At 40.7% G+C, this 17319-nt stretch overlaps 1 protein-coding gene across 18 annotated transcripts in view; it reads left to right on the top strand.

The window, feature by feature from the left end:
- The first annotated feature begins 11306 nt into the window (after window positions 1-11306).
- The window catches only part of LOC140485969 (uncharacterized), a 208805-nt gene continuing 202792 nt past the window's right edge, over window positions 11307-17319 (top strand). For all 18 annotated transcript variants that reach the window (XM_072584407.1, XM_072584420.1, XM_072584413.1 and 15 more), the window contains exon 1: window positions 11307-11672. The gene's annotated coding sequence lies outside the window, so the exon portion shown is untranslated. The remainder of the gene's footprint in view (window positions 11673-17319) is intronic.

Below are 17319 nucleotides of genomic sequence, written 5' to 3' on the forward strand. Positions count from 1 at the left end.
TTTGCAGAATAGGATTACTGTCATTGTAAGTGAACTGAACATTCTGGTCAATTCAACAAAATAAAGTAAATATTAGAGCTTGTCTGCAAAATAAATCCAAGATGTGAATAATGTGAGAAAACCAGCTTTTAATTATTCAATTTGTGCAAAGATAACCACAATGAAAAAACAAATCAACAAACTAAAACTATTGAAGACATAAAGCAAGGGCTGTGCATTTCTGTTCAAAGTCAGTCCATGACATAGGCACACAGATTAGGTTGTCAATTTTCCATTGAGTTACCCAAATGTTGATTTGTCAATGATCATTGCTGAACAATTGGTTTTAATTAGTCTCCTTTTTGTTAATTCCATAGCATGGAGAATCTAAAACTATTCCCTATATCCTGGTATTAAATCTCAGAGTTTATCTCAATTGGCTTTCTCTCTCTGCAGTTGATCATGCTTCAGAGGCTGGTCATTGCTGGTAATGAAAAGGCATAGTCTGGATTTAGTGTTTCCCAGGTTACCATTGTATCCTACACTCGCCCTCAGATCAAACATGGTAACATCTGCAACAAAAATTAAACACTTGAGTGAAAACCGTTCTCTAATTCCAAATCCCTTTTTTCTAAAAGAATTTCGGCATTTCAACCAACAGAAGTTTTTTAACCAGTTGTTGCGTTTCTTCAAATTGGGAACAAGTTGGAACTATTCAAGAAGCCAACAAGTATAAATAACTATGTATATTAATGACATGTTTGCTATTCAAATAAATAGTTTACTTTTCAACAAAATTAAACAGATATCTTTAAAGTGGCAAAGAGGCTTAAATGCTTTTATTTAAGACAGCGAAAAAATTAATTATCTTGGCTTAAATTCAGAATTATACACCAAAGCTTTAGCCTTAGAGCCTTAACAAGGATGTCCGGGAGATTCGCTTGGAATTTACTGGCACTGGAGCAAGTGATTTGATGAATTGAAATAGTTCTCAAAGTGCTGGAGTTGATGCAATATTCAGTAGACAAATAAGTTGTATCTTATGTTAATTTTGCCAAGTCTCATGGAGGCTTTCTCTGTGTGAGGCCCAGTGAAATTTCTCACTATATCATCCCAAAAGTGCCTCATTGACTGCCCCTTCCCTATAGAGATGCTTTTGTCCAAGGCAAGCCCGATTCTACCCCTCACCGTACCCAGAAAAACACCACTGCTGGGAAACCCTGGACTGGGCTGTCATTTCTGGCATGTGCGCCCTCTTTAAAAAGCCTTGTATAGCAGAACGAGCTCTGTCAGCCTGGAGCTGCCCTGCATGGTGATTCTCATTTGTCACAAATATGGTGGAGAAGGGGAAATTGGTGCCACACTTTATGGATAGTCTCTGGGTTTCTGGTAGGCAGGGTGATGCAGAGGAGGGCTATCCTCTTCCCCCAGGACTGGCAGAGGGGGGCCACAATGTCAGACTCGACTAGCCTTGGGTGTACATGGCTGCCTGGGTCAGGATGGTCCCGGTTGTGTGTGGAGTAATGCACAGCAGGTCAATGACCTTCTTTGTTCCATGAGAGTAAGAGCCGTCATCTTCTCTTTGCTCCCCACATTCACTGTGCCTCTGCTACTGCACACACCTCCCACCAGGATTCCTGCTCTACCACTCTCACTACTGCCTGCAACATCTTCTCCCATTCACTGTCACCCACCTCAACACCACTGACCCTGCAAGCCCTCTGAAGCATTCACTCATTCACTCACTCCCTCACTCACACAGTCACTCACTCACTCGCTCACAGACTCACTCACTCACTCCCTTGCTCACTCACCAATTTGATCCCCTTTGTACTAATACCAACAGCTGTGCAAACCATGTTTACCTCCCTTAATCCCTCCCTTTCATCTTTCCAGGAGAAAACAACCCATAATTAGGCCAAGACTGGTGGTGTTCTGCCTAATATTCAACTCCTCACTCCATCTGAGGAGTGGAAGCATTACCAAGCATCTGGGCTGATATTGGAATTTGCCTTTGACTTACTGTTCTGGGACCCCTTGACTGAAGGCTGTTTCATTTAACTGAGGACTGTTGACGATTATGACTAGCATTCTGGCTTTGGGTCTGTACTAAACAGCAAGGAACGATGGAAGCAATGTGAAGCTGGCAGGTCTCACTAATGGGGAAAGGTGGTAAAAGGCAGGTATGTATGAGCATCCAGGTACCCCCAAGGTGAGTGTGTACCAGGAGAGCAAGTAACCATCCCTGACATGCAGCCTGGTCCAATGAATGAGCTGCACATCTGTCTCTGTGGGCAAAATACCTTTGCAGCGGCTAGTTGCCACTGTGGCCTGAAGCATAGTTTGAAAGTGTCCTGTATGTGGATCACAAAGATGCCATGAGGGTCCCGGGAAGCTGGCAAATGTCAGATGCCAACATCCATAGGGGTGGATTGCAGTTGGCTGGTGATTTGGAGTGTGCCCTGAGACGATATTACCATGTGTTAGGGAGAGTAGCCTGGAGAAACAAGCGACAAGCTGAAGTCAGCAGGCAGCCATTCTGAATTTCCTGTCGGGAATTATCAACATCGAGTTTCCTTGCAGCGGGTGTTAGAATAGGAAGCTGCATATTAATAACGTGAGATTTGCAATTAATGAGGCCAACAGCAAGGAATAATCCCCATTAAAAGGTATCTCACTGCTGCCTAGTGAAAATCTCATCTCGATGCCCAGAACACTGCTTGTATATGCAATGAGTTACTCCCAGCATTGAAAAAGGCCTATCCCATCTCTTATGCAATTCTTCCAGGTTTTGCGCCATTTTGTTTAGGCGCCACAAGATTCTGCCTAGATTTACCAAAATGAATTGACAAATATTGCATGATACAATCAGTAAGTAAGATCCTGAGTGAAAAGGAAGAATAGTCTTATGTGCAAATGACTTATAAAAGAGTCACTCCCATTTTAATCTCCTATGAACAGTTTTCTCAGATACGCTTTTTGAGCTCCTCCATATTTCAAGCAGAACTCCAGTTTATTTGTTGACTGCTACACTGTACACGAAACTAATTCAGTCTTATAGTGTCAGGGGGTAACCAAAAAGATGGAGAAGTGGATAACTAACAGTAAAGAAATGAATCAGGATTAATGGATCATTGTCAAGTTGGCAAACTGTACCCAGTGATAAGTGCTGGGGCTCATCCACATAGAATTCAAATTACAGCGTGACTCAGATGAAAGGATGAATGTATCATAAAGATAGGTGAGAAATCAAATGTGAATGACACCCAAAAGCTTGCAAGAAAGCCAGATACTTCTCTCTCCCTGTGTGAATGGAAAAGAGATTTAATGCTCAAAGACTCTGCAAAGAGAGAAAACTTCTAACTTAAGCTAAGACACAGATCCAACTGACTATCTACTTGAATTGCAGATCATTGCAGTCAACACCAACATGAAATCATCACCTAATGCCAAGAGAACTGGGAGAAAGTCACCTAATTCCACCCCTTTTGATTGGACTCTTGATCCACAGACTGTAATCCTTTTTGCCCTGTATTTTCAACCCATTATTTCCGAAAAACTCATTTGTCTTGTCCATCTGATTTATGAATGAATACACGTGTTTGGATGTAAAGTAGGTATTGTTTAAGTTTACTAATTAGCAATCAACAATCCAATGTTGCCATGCAGAAGAGATCACAGTCGGCATTAATCTTCCTAGTGTTTAGAGTCATTAGGACATAGAGGTGTACAGCACAGAAACAGACCCTTCAGTCCAACTCGTCCATGCTGGCCAGATATTTTAACCTAATCTAGTCCCATTTGCAGGCAATTGGCCCATATCACTCTCAACCCTTTCTATTCACATGCCCATCCAGATGTCTTTTAAACGTTGTAATTGTTCATATTTCACACTTGTGATGACTCATGATTTTCTGTATACTCTTTCCACTAATGCCATTACACATATGAAATACAAATGTTAGCATAAAAGTACAAGAAATATTCTTTACTTATGGAGGGATATTCTTGCATTCTAAGCTCTTCAGAGAAAGGGGAATTGTCTTATGACAAAAAGTTGATGAGATTGGGCCTAAACTCATTGGAGTTTTGAAGAATGAGATGTGATCTTATTGAAACATATAAAAGTCTAAAGACACGACAGACGAATTTCGGACAGGATGTTTCCACCTGTGAGAGAATTTATAGCCAGGAAACATAGTTTCAGAGGACAAGATCATCTGTTTAAGATAAGAATTGGGAGGAATGTATTCTCACTGAAGATTTTAAAACTTTGGAATTCTCTACCTTGGAGAGTAGTGGAGTTAGACAAATTCTTTGAATATATTCAAAGCTACTGTAAATAGAATCTTGAAATATTTGAGAGCCAAATGTCGTGAGAAACAAAGGATAGTTTAGTTAGTATCAAGTCAAATTGGGCATGACCACACTGAATGGTGAGGCAAGCTTGAGCAGCCTAGGAGACCGCTGTGTCTGAGTTCTGAAGCTTTACTGAAGGCAGACCTGCCAGCCACCTTCAGTTCACAACCAATGTTCACATTGTTCATTTATATAAAAAAGGAAGTGTTACTGCAACTCTGTCCCTAATTGCTGTTTTCAGCTAAGATTCGTGCACTATTGCCTTTTAGTCCATCAGGAATTGTCACCTCAGTGTGCTGCAGGCTAGTGACAACAGTAGGAAATGGGTATGGTGGTGAGGTGACTTAAATTTATAGTTTGTGGACATATGAAAATAAGTGAATAAGTGGGGTAGATGAACAAATAGATCTCTGTGTCCAAATCTATTTAAATTAGAGTTAGGTTATTATTAAGCAAAGGAATCTAAACTTATACAGGAACATTAAATTTGGAACATACAAAGATCAGCCATGATCTTAATGAATGTCGGAGCAGGCCTGAAGGGCTGAATGGCCTACTTCTGCTGCTAATTCCAATGTTTTTATTAGCTGTATGGGAAGGAGGAAAGAAGAGAGTTAGCCTGAACTAGAGAGAGATGAGGAAGAAAAAGAACGCCTCTGTGAACTGGAGGAGATGGGGGAATAAGTATTGTAATCCTTCACTATGTAAGTGATGAAGTACTGCGCAAACTGCAGCATACATTAAGACAATCCTGAGTCCCACTGCATCTTTACTGCAATTACATGACTTCAACTTGCATTCAGAACTGGTTTTGAATTGTTAGATGGTGGTATAAAGTTGGCTAGATGACTAGAGTATAATAGTGTGAAAGAAAGAAGACCCAAAATCAAGATGAAGCAATAGGTTAGGTAAACTTTGACAGAAGGTACATATGGTAAATTGGAAATGAAATTTAGAAATATCCAACTAAGAACTTTTCAATCATTTCTGTTTTGTTAGATAATCAACTAACAAAAAAACTGTATTTTAACTTGTGGTTTATTTTGACTAATCATAACTTCAATTGTTATCTTTCCCTTAGCAGTATAAAAGTGTGATCCTGCTTACTTGTCATCGAAAGGCATACTGAAAGCAAAGATCATCAATATACTCCAGAAAATGTAGATGGAGACTTAACTCATTCCAGAATAATCCTGGTCCTTTTGGAATTTATTTATTAATAAATAAAGATCATCATTTATAGAAACAATTAAATTTAAAAAAAGACTGAGCCATCTTGATTTTTGAAAGTCTGTACTCCCTGATTGCTGTTGTGAAAGAATGTCAGTACTGGCTAATACCAGAAGTTGAAACTCATCTACCTTTTGTCTATTTTTCTGTTCAAACCTATTTTAAGTGGTCAGCATTCAGACATCGGGAAAACACAAGCAAATGCAGAGTAAAACCGTTCTCAAGTCCCATGTATCTGCCTCATCTAAAAAAAAGCAGTCCATATTCTTTATGATGCCATTATTTCCTAAAGCAACTATCCTGTAGCATCACTGAGTGAAATAGTCAGATGTATTCCAAGGCTTGAGCACAAGTGTCAAGGCTGACATTCCAACACAGTACTGATGGACTGCTGCACCATTGGATGTGCCATCTTTGGGAGGGGATGTTGAACTGTTGCCCAATCTGCCTGCTGGGGTGGATGTAAAGAACCTATGGTTCTATTTTAAAGAAGACCACAAGCTGTCTCTTTGATTTCCTTTGAAATATTTGTTCCTCAATGTCACGAAACAGATTAGCTGGCCATTATCACATTGCTATGTATGAGAGTTTGTTCTGTGCAAATTTTCTGTTATGTTTCCTACAATAGTGACTACAATTTTTAAAAAAAATAGTTGTTGAGAGCTTTGAAATGTCCACTGAATTTGAAAAGTATTGTTTAAATGCAGGTCTCTGTTTGTAATAGCAAAAGTTTATATTGTATACTTCTCGCCAATGGGAGTCTAGTTGTGACTTTCCAACACTAACTCACTTCAGGACTTACTGCCAGTAGAAATTGGAAGCTTTCGTTCGTCCAGTTTATTTTGAAAATATTTCAGTTCCGTCAGGCTCAATTTCATTGCACCTCCCAGTAGCTTCAGTAAATTGTCTCTTTTCAAATCATGCTAAGCCATAGATTCATGGTATGTAGTAATTCTTGATTACAGTCTTCTATTAATTACAGATTAACCTGCAAAATGGGAACATTCTATGGGCTGCAGACATACACAGAAATGATTAATGTTCAGGAGCCCTCAAGCATTATTTTAACTCTTTCAAAACCTGTTCAATTTTGACTTAAAATTGGGTCCTGAGTATTGGGTGCTGTCACAAAACAAGGTTCGGTGATGTGCAGGTTGATTCATTTGAAGTGAGTTTTTTAATAATATTGGTTCAGCTAAATAAGCATTGGATTTAAAGTAAAAGCTCAATAATATGAAAACTCATTCCACAGGGTGACCATTCTTTGGATGAAAAAAATTTCACCTCATCACACTCCTAAATTGCCTACTCCATATCCTTAGACTGTGGCCTCTGGTTCTGGACCCCGCCCCGAACACCAGGAACATTCTTCCTGCATTTATCCTGTCTCATTCTGTTAGACTTTTATAGGTTTCTATGAGATCCTCCCTTATTCTCCCAACGGATGTCGTCCTATCTGTCTCTATTTATGCATTAGTCCTGCCATTACAGGAATCAGCCTGGTAAACATTTGTTGCACTCTCTCCATTGTCAAAACATCTTCAGGTAAGGAGACCAAAAATGCGCACAACACTCCAGGTATGGTCTCACTAAGACCCTATACACTTGCAGCAAGAAACCCTGCTCCTCCTCTTAAATCCTCTCATTATGAAAGCCAATATCCTATTTGCCTTTTTCTCTGCCTACTGCATTGCAAGCTAACCTTTAGCAACTGGTGTTGAAAGACACCCAGACTTCATTAAACCTCCCCCTTTCCCAATCTATTGCCATTCAGATAATAATCTGCCTTCCTGTTTTTACTACCAAAGTACTACCTGTCATATACATTCACATTCTCCTGCATCTGCCATGTGTTTGCGCACTCACTCAACTTATCCAAATCACATTGAAGCTTCTCTGCACCTGCTCACAATTCGCTCTCCAACCCAGTCTTGTGTCAAGTGCAAATTTGAAGATATTATATTTAGTTTACTCATCTAAATTATTAATGTATATTGTGAATAGCTGGGGTCCAAGCTCTAATCCCACAAGTTACTGGCTGCCACTCAGAAAATGATCTGTTTCTTCCTACTTTTGGTATCAGCCAGTTTTCCATCCCTCTCAATACACTACACCTAATCCCATGTGCTTTAATTTTACATGTTAGCTTCTATATGGGACCTTATCGAAAACCTTCTGAAAGTCCAAGTAAACCACATCTGCTGGCTTCCTCATATCAACACTATGAGATCCAATCTTAAAGAATTCCAGTGGATTTGTCAAGCATAAATCCTTTCATAAATCCATAGCAACTCTGTCCAAACCTTTCACAGTTTTCTAAGTGCTCTGCTATTAAACCTTTTATAATGGACTTTCACGTTTTCCCTACTACTGATGCCAGGCTAATTGGTCTATAATTCCTTTTTTTTCTCTAACCTCCTTTTCAGAATAGGAGGGGTTACATGAATTATCCTCCAAACCAGAGGAATTGCTTCAGAGCCTCTAGAATCTTGGAAGATAACTACCAATGCATCCGTTACTTCTAAGGTCTTTTTTTAAGTGCTCTGGGATATAGATAACCAGGACCTGGTAAGTTCATCAGCCTTCAATCTCATCAATCTCCCCAACATTATTTCCCTACAAAAACTGATTTTCCTTCACCTGCTCTATCTCACTGGATCCTCTTGTCCACAACATTTTTGGGATGTTACTTGTATCCTCCATTGTGAAGACAGAAACAAAACATGTATTTAATTGTCCTGTTTGTTCCTTATGATAATCTCCCCTATTTCTAACTGTATGGGACCCACATTCGTCTTCACTAATCCTTTTCATTTCACACACTGACAGAAATATTTATAATCAACTTGTACATTCCCCACAAACTTATTTATATACTCTGCTTTCCCCTTCTCAATCAATCCTTTTACCCTTTTTAGTTGCAATTTAAACTGTTCGCACTCCCCGGCAGGTGGCTAATCTCTAAGTGTCAACTGTAATTGCATTATGTTTTGTAACAGAAAGATATTAAAACATAAAAATAAGAAATATCTTTCAGCTGATATTAGTTGAAGACAAATGGTGGAAAAATCTTTTCCAGGGCTGGCAGCTGACTTGGGTTGTCTTTCTCTGTCTGGAAGAGGTTTGTTGCTTCACTGAGAATTGAGACTTGGCCAAGGAATATTTGGAACTACAGAGATACTAAGTTTCTAAAGCAGGTTGCATTCAAGAAGCAAGACTGGAAATTCTAACTGAGGCCAGAGGAGACATTAAAGCTATCAATGCTACTGAACAAGGAAGAACTATCAAAAGCAACTGTTACTTAGACCTACATCAGACATGAAGGAACTGAAAAGATTTGAAGAGCAACACGATTTGAAGGAAATTGATGAATGACAAGGTCTCTTCCCTGGGGTGGGGGAATGTAGAACTAGAGGCCATAGGTTTAAGGTGAGTAGGGAATGATTTAAAAGAGATCTAAGTGGCAACTTTTTCACACAGAGGGTGGTGCGTGTATGGAATGAGCTGCCAGAGGAAGTGGTGGAGGCTGGTACAATTACAACATTTAAATGGCATCTGGATGGGTATATGAATAGGAGGGGTTTAGAGAGATATTGGCCAAGTGCTGGCAAATGGGATTAGATTACTTTAGGATATCTGATTGGCAAAGACGAGTTCGACCGAAGGGTCTGTTTCTGTACTGTACATCTCTATGACATTACGACTCTATATAGCTCAAAATGAGTTCAATAGAGCGAATCAGATGAATGAAGAGGAGAGGGGGACACTCATATAAGACTGAACAAAATACAAGTGAGTCAGAGTGTAAGAATAATTATAAAATTAAAATGCAAAACTAATTGATGCACAAGTTGTTGGGTAACTTGAAAAGATTCAGAAAAGATTTACAAGGATGTTGCCAAGTTTAGAAGCCTTGAGCTATAGGGAGAGGCTGAATAGGCTGGAGCTGTTTTCCCTAGACCATCAGAGGCTGAGGCATGACCTCACGAAGGTTTACAAAATCATAAGGGGCAAGGATAGGTAAATAGACAAAGGTCTTTTCCTCAAGGTGGGGAAAACAAAACTAGAGGGCATAGGTTTTAAAGTGAGAGGTGAAAAAATAAAAAGAGATCTAAGGGGCAACTTCTTCATTCAGAGAGTGGTGTATTTATGGAATGAGTTGTTAGAAAAAGTGGTAGAGCTGAATACGATTACAACACTTAAAAGGTATTTTCTTTGCAATTCGCCTACCTGTGCAACTGCTCCAGAGGCTGGTACAATTATAACACTTAAATAGATGAGTACACAAAAGGAAAGGTTTAGAGGGATATGGCCAAATGCTTACAAATGATACTAGATTAATTTAAGAAATCTGGTCAGCATGGACGAGTTGGACTAAAGGATCTGTGTCTGTGCTGTACATCTCTGTGACTGTAAGTTCTTGAAAACTTTTTCCTGTGGAGAAATTATTTAAAGACTCTTAACAAGGCTAAATTGTCACAATAAAAGGAGACAAAAACACATAGAAAATAAGAAAGGTTATTGTGTACATGAGTTTGAACTTTACAGTATCTGGCAAAGAAAAATAGTTGTCATTCCTGAACCACCTTATCACATCGATGAGATATCACAAAGTACTTTGCAATCAATTGATGCATTATGCAATTAATAAATAGATTTTAAAAATCTCATAGTGGGAGGCAACTTCCAGGAATGCATGCTTTTAGAAACAATGCTACAAAAGTTGCAGGATTGATAATAATGATCCTAAAGTATTCAATGAGAACACATGTACATATACTTACATATTCTCATTATGTGCATGTGTCTGTATCCACTATATTGTACATTGTGTTGTCTTTATCTATTTAACTGGTTGAAAGGTCAGCTGCTCAAAATGTTAGCTCTGTTTCTCCCAGATGTTGTTAGGCACGTTGAGTATTTCTTGCATTTGTTTTCATTTCAGATTTCCAGTACCTACACTGTTTTATTTTCCCATACATCCTACTTTGTAGATTGACTATATACATAAGACGTATCGTACCAGTTGCATGCATGACACTGTGATCTTTTGCTATAAATTCTTATGATCCTGCTCCACATCCATTTGATGAAGGAACAGCGCTCTGAAAGCTAGTGCTTCCAAATAAACCTGTTGAGCGATAACCTGGTGTTGTGTGATTTTTAACTTTGTCAACCCCAGCCAACACTGGCACCTCCACATCATTCCCTCAGTAGACCACAAAGCATTTTAGACAGGCAATTAAATGTTTTTAAAGTGTAGAATGACATGACAAGTTTTATACCTATGTCCTAACATAGCATTCCCAGCATAGTTTAATCGGCAGGAAAAATGAGACAGTTGTAAGACAGTTGATCATTCCATCATCGCTCTTTTTCAGACAAGCACGCAGATTCCAACAGTAAGTGGCTTCCTGATTGTGGCTGTAAATCGATCCTTTCCGATGAGGAAGCACGGCGAGCTGATCAATGGATTGAATGAATCCCTGAATTTGGCCCCACCTTTGGGGCTGTTCATGTCTTGTTCTCACGCTGGTGCAGCTGCAGTTTGTCAGCGGGCGGGGCTCAAACTGTTGCACGTCTGATAAGCAGGAACTCTTCCCGAAACTCCGGCGAGAGGCTGGAATGTGGAGCATCTCCTGAGTTTGGGACCAAGCGCCGTGTCCGTCTCAATCGTGGGCTGGGGAATCTCATCCACTGTCGGTCAAAACAGGACGCTCCGCAGAGAGCTGCTCGAACTGCGGGTTAATTGGCAAAGACAGGGGACCTCAAACTGCTGCTGAACACAGAGAGAAAGAGAGAGAGAAATTCCTCACCGCGGATCCAATGAAACTCCCCCTGTGCATGTGACCACAAGCTATTATCTCTAGACCAGGAAACCCCCCTCTTAAAAAAAGAAACGGAGAAATATTGGTTCTGAACAGATTAGATCTGGGGGGGGGGGGGGGTGGACGTTTTATTGCTCTCCACATTGTCCAGCTCCAGGATAAAGCCTCAACCCGATACCCATCACTTCTCCCAAGACAAACGGAAGGGGATGAATCCCGAAGACTCCTCTCAATAAAAGAATGAATCTTCAACTTCAAAGATCCCAGAACGATAAGGTAAGGACAGTATGCCAGGGCTGGAGGGGTGGAATTGCGGGAGAGAGGGTTGCTGAGGAGAACCCTAAGTAATATCCCATCGTTGGATCTGCCCCCACCCCCGTTGTAGTTCACTCGGAGGCTCGCACTTGCCAACATTACTTCTTGTTTGTCTCAGAGCAAATGGTAATGCCAAACTGGTTTGTACGTTTTTATACACAGAGGTACTGGACATGGCCAGTACACAGACACATGCATACACCCAGATCCAGACAGACACACACTGGACAGCACGGCCAGGAGCACAATGACACACTCGGCACTGTCAGGTAAAGCAGCATCCGAGGAACAGGAAAATCGATCAAGAAACCTGGATGAAGGGCTCCGGTCCGAAATGTCGATTCTCCTCGTCCACGGATGCTACCTGACCAGCTGTGCTTTTCCAGCAGCACTCTCTCAAATCTGATCTCCAGCATCTGCTGTCCTCACTGTCTCCCATAGCCAGGTAGACTCGGGCACATACATACTCACGGATACAGACACACACTGACCATATATACCCAAACTTGGACACAGCTAGAATCTCTCGCACAGCCATATACACCCATACACACACGGCATAACCAAGAATACAGACACAGCCGGACATAACCATATATACGTATATATACACGCACACACATACACACCGGCAGGCCCGAGAAGCGAAATGCCATTGAATTAGACACTCGAATGAAAGCAAAATGCTGCAGGTGTTAGAAATCCGACACAAACACAGAATGCTGGAGAAGCTGGAGGTCTGGCAGCATCTGTGGTGGTACAGAAGTAGCATAACGAGTCTGGTATGGCTTTTTCAGAACTGATTGTGTGTATGTATGTGAGTATGTGTGTATATATATACTATATATATATATATATATATATATATAAACCAAATATATATACACTTGAAAGGGTGCAGAAAAGATTTACAAGGATGTTGCCAGGGTTGGAAGATTTGAGCTATATGGAGAGGCTGAACAGGCTGGGACTGTTTTCTCTGGAGCGTTGGAGGCTGAGGGGTGACCTTATAGAGGTTTACAAAATTATGAGGGGCATGGATAGGGTAAATAGGCAAAGTTTTTTCCCCTGGGGTCAGGGAGTCCAGAACTAGAGGGCATCGGTTTAGGGGAAAGATATAAAAGAGACCTAAGGGGGAACTTTTTCACACAGAGGGTGGTACGTGTATGGAATGAGCTGCCAGAGGATGTGGTGGAGGCTGGTACAATTGCAACATTTAAGAGGCATTTGGATGGATATATGAATAGGAAGGGTTTGGAGGGATATGGGCCAAGTGCTGGCAAATGGGATTAGATTAATTTAGGATATCTGATCGGCAAGGACGAGTTTGACCGAAAGGTCTGTTTCTACACATACACTCAAAACACAGGACACTGCCCCCCTCCCCCCCACCACCACCACACACACACGCACACACACTCAAAACACAAGTCACTGCCCCCCCTCCTCCCCCTGCCACCACCACACACACGCGCGCGCACACACACACACACACACACACACACACACACACACTCAAAACACAGGACACTGCCCCCCACCGCCACCACCACACGCACACACACACTCAAAACACAGGACACTGCCCTCCCACACCACCACCACCACACACACACACACACACACATACAAAAACGCTGGACACCGCCACAAACACACATACACAGGCACATATACACTCACACCCAAAACACAGAACATGGCTGGGGGCACGTGCACACACTTGGATACAAGTGATTCCACACAGAAACACACTTAGTCACAACCAGAAGGGTACAAACAAGAGACAGGGATTGTTCAGATCATCTTCCAACTAAACATTTCCCATATAAGAGTTTTTTTTTCCCACTTTCTCCGTGCAGACTGTTCATTCATATCAGTTATTGACCAGTCATGCTCCTAGTAAGGTGGAGACATTGTATCTCTTTAAAAGTAATTCGATCGTGAAATTGTTAAAATCTCGATAGTTGCCTTATCACGGAAGTGGATGGAGACAACGGAGAGACTCTCATTGATTCGAGTTGGGAATGATGCTGTGATGTGCTCATCCTGCTGTTCTTCAGTGACCGTCTTCTTCTGTTCTGGCAGAGCAACTTTACACTGGTGTTCGCAGACCCCTGCTGCCAGTTAAATTGAAATACTTTTTTTAAAAATGGTTTTCCAAAAGGTGTGTACCTTTAGTGAGTAAGTGACCTTCTTACCCTGCACACTAAACCGCTCAGGGAATTTCCTCTGTTGGTTAATTTCAGTGGAGCTGGGAGCACATTGCAAGGAAACCAGCTGGATTGGCGTCTATCCAACACCCAGTCACCTTTCCAAAGGTCTGTGTCTTCTGTAACTGGAGAAGCAGCAGCAATCATGCAGAGAAAATTTAGACTCCACCTGAAATATAGTTCCAAAATCTGATTTGACCCTGCTATGTGAAACATGTAAAATTCCCACTCTGTTTTACTGCATGGTGTTGGGTCACTTGATCTAACCAGGAGAAGTTGAATGGTAATTGTGAGCCAACAGTAACAAGGTAGATTTGAATAACATCTTTGACCAAAACTAGATGTCCCACAGAAAAATTGAGAATCACCAATGATCTGTCCAGATCCACTCACATGAAGACCATGATCAAGAAATAACAACTCCTCTGCTTCCTCAAGAGGCTAAGGAAATTTGGCGTGTGCATAAGGACTCTCAAATTTTTATAGATACACCATGTGGTTTGGCAACTGCTCTGCCCAAGACTGCAAGAAACTACAGAGAATCGTGAACACAGCCCAGACCATCACACAAACCAACCTTCCATTCATTGACTCAATCTATACTTTTTGCTGCCTCAGGGAAGCACCAACATAATCAACGACCCCTGCCACCCAGTAATGCTCTCTCTTCTACTCTCTTCCATTGGGCAGACATATAAAAGTTTAAATACATGTATGGACAGATTCAAGAACAGCTTCTTCCCCACTGTTATCAGACTTTTGAGTGGATCTCTTTAATGTTAATGTTGATCTCTCTCTGCAGCTGTTACACTGTATCCTGAACTCTATTCTGTTACCCTGACACACTTGTATAGTTCGACTTGCCCGTATAGCACATAAGGCAACATTTGTTACTTTACCTCTGTTCAAGTGACAGCAATGAATCAAATCAAATCAAGTCTTGACAAAGTGAGAGCAAACATTAAAACTCTTGGTCAAACAGATTTTAAGGAGCACCTGAAAGGAGGTTAGAGAGGTTGAGGGTGAGGCAGGGAATTTCAGAGCTTAAGGTTTAATTGCAATCACTTCATATCAGCTTTGTATCAACAATACAAACTGAATTTCAAAACAGTTTGTAAACAACTAATTATGTAGTGCTCTTTATGAATTAAACACAAGGTGCATACAGTAAGATGTCACAGAATCAATGAAATGAATAACACATCTAGTTGCTTCCTGGTGGTTCTGGGCAAGAGAGGATTGTTCATCTAGAATCCTGAGAAGCACCTCTCTTTTTAAATTCATTCTATGTGGTGTTTATAGGACAACTGTGATCTCACTTTGCTTGCCGTTCATTGATGGTGAGGTTCTTCTGAGGTGATTGGAGGGTGTAAATGGCACAACATGAAAACAAGGTCTTTCTAATCCTAATCCAAATGTTTTTATGTTGTAGAAGAATCTTTTGTATTACATGAATGAATTAGGAGTCCCGATGATTGGAATATGTCTCATTTGTAATGCAGGGCAGATTACATAGCATCAGTAGTCCAAAGAAAAAGCTATCTTCACACCTTTAATATCTTTAGTCGCCGGTTTTCCTGATGTCGGCATAAGCCCACATAGATCTGCAATACCAGTACTGCAACTGTTTGGTTGTGGCTGGGCTACACAACCAATGGCAATGATAAAACCATCTCTTGATTTATCTTCATCTCAGCGCTGCACAATTTGTTGGACCATGTTACATCAAAGAGATTGGGCTGCTAGAAGCACTGAATTATATGGAGATCCTTGGATGACATTGGAATGAAGATTCAAATTAGATCCACCACCGGGTCCAGGGCTGTAACCAGATAATGGAAGGAAAGAAAGAGTTGCATTTATGTAGCAGCTTTCAGAACTTCAGGACTTTCCAAACCATTAGAGCCAATGAAGTACTTCTTATGAGGGTGTAGGCAGGCATTCATCATTTATCACATGGAGGATGACACAACGCAACTCAACCTGTGCTATCCTGAAACACAAAGGACATGCTTTATGCTACTTAATGTCATTATACATTGTTCTTGAAAGAGAAACTGTAAATTGTAATGAATCCCAATTATAACATTCAATTAATAGACACCTCCTCCATTTTAAATGCAATGAAAATGATTTGCTTGTACAACAAATGTTCCTAATTGAGCAAGTTATAGCAAAACCCATTTGAAATTATTAATGCTGAAACTTCTTTGTAAGTATACTTTGAGAACCTTAATTTAAATGTGGTCTCAAAACTACTCACAGTAACAAAACAATTGAGATTTTTGAAGTAAGACAAAGTCATTTGTGTTGTTTTGTTTATAACTTTTGTTTATAATGTAATCTACTAAATACTTTGGTTTGGTTATGGATGGGGAGGGGTTGTATGGAAGACAGGATTGTAGGTCACAGACAAATTTTGTGTCAAAGAGCCAATCCAAAAGGACTTTAGATCTTTGTTGAAATCATATCTAGTATTCTTTCAGCATGGAAACAGGCCATTCGACATAATGAACCCTCACCAACCCTCTGAACAGCATCTCAACCAGACCGATCCTCTTACCCTATCCCTGTAACCCTGCATTTCCCATGGCTAACACACCTAACCTAGTTAAAAATCACACAACACCAGGTTATAGTCCAACAGGTTTAATTGGAAACACACTAGCTTTCGGAGCGAACCACTAACTGCCAGCTTAAAGTGGAGAGGATTTCCAAGGAGATTGCACATATCACAATGATGAAGGAGCGTCGCTCTGAAAGCTAGTGCTTCCAATTAAACCTGTTGGACTATAACCTGGTGTTGTGTGATTTTTAACTTTGTACACCCCAGTCCAACACTGGCATCTCCAAATCATGATACCTAACCTACACATGCCTAATCAATATGGGTAATTTAGCATGTCCAGTCCACCCAACTTGCACATCTTTGTACTGTGGGAGGAAACTGAAGCATCCAGCGCAAACCTAAACAGACATGGGGAGAACATGCAAACTCCATGCAGACAGTTGCTGGAGGGCCAAATCGACCCCAGCTTCCTGGCACTGTGCGGCATCAATGCTAGCCACTGTGCTGCCCATGTCACTAAGCTGACAATTATTTCATTTCAGAAACAAATTGTGATAAGTATATACAACCTATCTCTGTCTCTGCCTTTTCGTGTGACCCAAAGTTTTAGCTGTAAACATAGACCCTTACTAGTCAGAATGAGAATCCAATGAATTAGTCTCTCCCCTGCTTTTACTCCACTGTTCTGGAAAGTTTTCCTTTTCCAGTATATTTCCAATTCCCTCTTGAAAGTTGCTATTGAATTAGATTCCATGACTTTTCAGGCAGAGTATTCCAGCTTGTAACAATTTCTGGCACAACAGAATTCCTCCTCAGATGTTCCTTT

This window comes from Chiloscyllium punctatum, chromosome 15 (assembly GCF_047496795.1).
Source record: "Chiloscyllium punctatum isolate Juve2018m chromosome 15, sChiPun1.3, whole genome shotgun sequence".
Classification (NCBI taxonomy): domain Eukaryota; kingdom Metazoa; phylum Chordata; class Chondrichthyes; order Orectolobiformes; family Hemiscylliidae; genus Chiloscyllium; species Chiloscyllium punctatum.